The sequence below is a fragment of the Brassica napus genome, chromosome C2 (genome assembly GCF_020379485.1).
Source record: "Brassica napus cultivar Da-Ae chromosome C2, Da-Ae, whole genome shotgun sequence".
In the NCBI taxonomy this organism is placed as follows: Eukaryota; Viridiplantae; Streptophyta; class Magnoliopsida; order Brassicales; family Brassicaceae; genus Brassica; species Brassica napus.
The window spans coordinates 9,492,647-9,495,681 of NC_063445.1; the positions used below are offsets into that span (position 1 = coordinate 9,492,647).

At 29.3% G+C, this 3,035-nt stretch overlaps 1 pseudogene; it reads right to left on the reverse strand.

Moving 5' to 3' along the window:
• Positions 1 to 424: 424 nt before the first annotated feature.
• Positions 425 to 1,479, reverse strand: LOC106380271 (annotated as a pseudogene).
• Between the last annotated feature and the right edge of the window lie 1,556 nt (positions 1,480 to 3,035).

Genomic DNA, 3,035 nt, shown 5'->3' on the forward strand with positions numbered 1-3,035 from the left:
AATGTATGAGATTCATATTATTTTATTTTTATTTTTAATTGTGCTTATTCTATTCATTAAAAATTATGTATAAAATTATGTTTAGTTGTTTACGCTAAATGGTTAAATATATTAAATTTTAATATTTGGTTCGATTTTTTGGTTTGGTTTGATTTGAAACCAACCAAACCGAACCATTTGGGTTGATAAAATACTGAACCAAATGGGTTAGACATATACTTTGGTTTGGTTTGGATCGGTTTAAGTTCGGTTGGGTCAGTTTAGTTCGGTTCGGTTTGGGTTTTTTGTCCACCCCTAATCAAAGCTAATTCAATCAATAAAATGAGTGATTTTTTATCATAAATTAAACACTAGATCCTAATCACCATTTATCAAAAACTCCAATATTTTATTTTGCGTTGAATTCCCTTTGTACATTTGAAAAAAAAACATAAACTTAATTTTCATTTACTTATCTTTTAATAGATCCAATAGAAATATCAATCTCAATAAAATTATCTTCTTCTTCCATATTCACATCATTTATCTCTTCTTCTTCGTCAACCCTAATTCTCTGAAGACTCTGATCAATGTTCCTCACTGCCTCTACAGCTTCTGCTTCTTCATTCACAAGAAAAATCTCAATAAGACCATCATCGTCTTCATCCCCATGTTCATCATCAGCATCATCATCATTACCAGCATTATCATCATTGTTATCCCCTTCTTTTTCAGATCTTTCAGCCAAAAGACTCCAGTCCTTTTCTTGAAGAATCTTAGAAAGAAAAGAGAAGTAGAGATGAACAAGATTGCGATGGTTACTAGAAGAGAAGAGAATCCATAAGAGCTTAAAAGATAGAGGAAAACTAGAAATGTAATAAGGGTTACAAGGAAAAACAGCAATGGCGAATGTGAAAGAAAACAGCACCAAGAAAAGTGATTTTCTTCATCAGTTTTCTTCACCATTTTCATCATTCCACGGAAACTTGATTTAAGAAAACAACAACAGAGCTAAAGAGAAGTTCAGAATAATGTCTCGTTATCCATTAATGTTAACTAACGGATATATTGAGTTATATCGGATTTAAATCTTTAATCTTAGTTTCACTCTTTATGGATCTAGATTAGAGTAATATATATTTTAATGAAAAAGACTAATCTGAGTTCTTGAAAAGTTTCAGACAAGCTCTGTTTTTTCTCACTCTTTATATTTATAATTATACACCTGCAACTAATTTTCTCGAGCAAAATGATGTGTCTTGGTTTTTGCATGTATTTTGAATTAAGAAAAATAAAACACTTTAAAAAAAGTTTTAGAGGTTGGTAATACATGTGAAGCCCATTAATTAAGGATGATTATTAGTTTTATGAAAAATAATCAAGAATAATTATATAGTACCAAAATAATATTTTAAAGATGATTTCTTAACCTATCAAAGATACAAAGAGATACAATCAAACTACAACCTCCAACAGCAGCATACCAACTATACGCGGTTAAATTCAATTAATACAGAGAACCAGATTTGATTGAAGTATAGATTACATATGTTTCATCTTTAACCAGATCATTCTAGCATGTCAGAGTTTTGGAACGGATTATAAAGATTTGATCACTATGATTAAGAGTTTCGTACTTGCCAAGCTTTGCAAGAGAATTAGAAAAGATAGTGCAAAATCATATTTCTAACTTCTTATCTAGGATTGCAAAGTATTTCTATAGAAATTTTTGTTTTATTAGTTGTTTTTCGGTTTAGTTTAACCACCTCAAGTCTGAGGAAGAGAATCACTTTCCTAACTTTGTCAGATTTTTGTTGTTGTCAACTAGTATTACGTCGTTTTGATTCATATTGGTGGGTAAAATTATTCAACGCATGATTTGATGAGTTTTTTTCTTATCTGACTGTTTTACTTTTAACAAATTAAAGAGGTCACTTTATCTTTTTCCAAACTATCCTTTATCGTCTCATACAAGACCCCATCGATTTTTGTGTGCGTTTGAGTTGAAAAGACCTCTCATCAGTGCTGCGGTTGTTTACAATGGTAATCATAAGATGGATCTGTTCATTTCATCATCCAGATACATGATGCATGTTTGGGTATTGTTCCCTTTTATTACATTGACTAATGACTACTCATTTTATTATATCAAACTTTAGTTTGTAAAATAGTTGCTATATATAAGGGTCCCTACTATTCGGTACCGACATTTTACACACAAAATATAAAATAGACCAAAACTTTCAAAATCTGTTAGAGATGAATATCATATATTTCTAAAGAAAAAGCCAGCCAACCACCATATTCTAGAGTAGTCTGTCTCATTATGAATTGCGAGTATATTTCCTTTTTTTTTCAGGCAAGATAAACTCATAGCTTACCTTCTATTTTTTGCATACATCGTCAAAATTTCAAACAGTAATTTTACAGGCTTAACTTCTCTTGTTCACAACTATCACGACAATTCATTCCTAAACCAATGACGGTGCCATCATAGATCCACAAAAGTATCGATTTGTATATGGGAAGCAGTAGTGGCGGATTTAGAAACATCTTCAACCATAGGCACTATTTTTTTTTTTTGAGTTAGTTGGGGTATTTCACACTGTTTAAACTATTTGTTAAAGTAAATTTTGTACTAATTATTTTAAGAATATAAAAACTTATCTGGAGGCACGTAATCTAGTTCCCCATCAAGTGCATTTGCCCCTGGTCCTAGTATGAATTTTAAAGCTTGGAAAGAAAACAAATTATAAAGTATATATGTTTTTATTTCTCTACTTTCTATATATGATTTAGTGAAATAATATATTCTTACAAGATACAAAAATCACTAAAACCTACATATCTCAAAAAGTTATATAATAACTGTGGTATGTAACTAAATATATATAATATTCGTTAAATTTGTTAACAGAATATAATATATAAATAATATAATTTATATTATTCTATAATAAATTTGTCTAAAACAAATTGTTACATAAAATGAAATAAAATGTGAAGCTAAAACTTTGAGAAAATTTTATGTTTGATTTGAAAATGAATGAAATAAA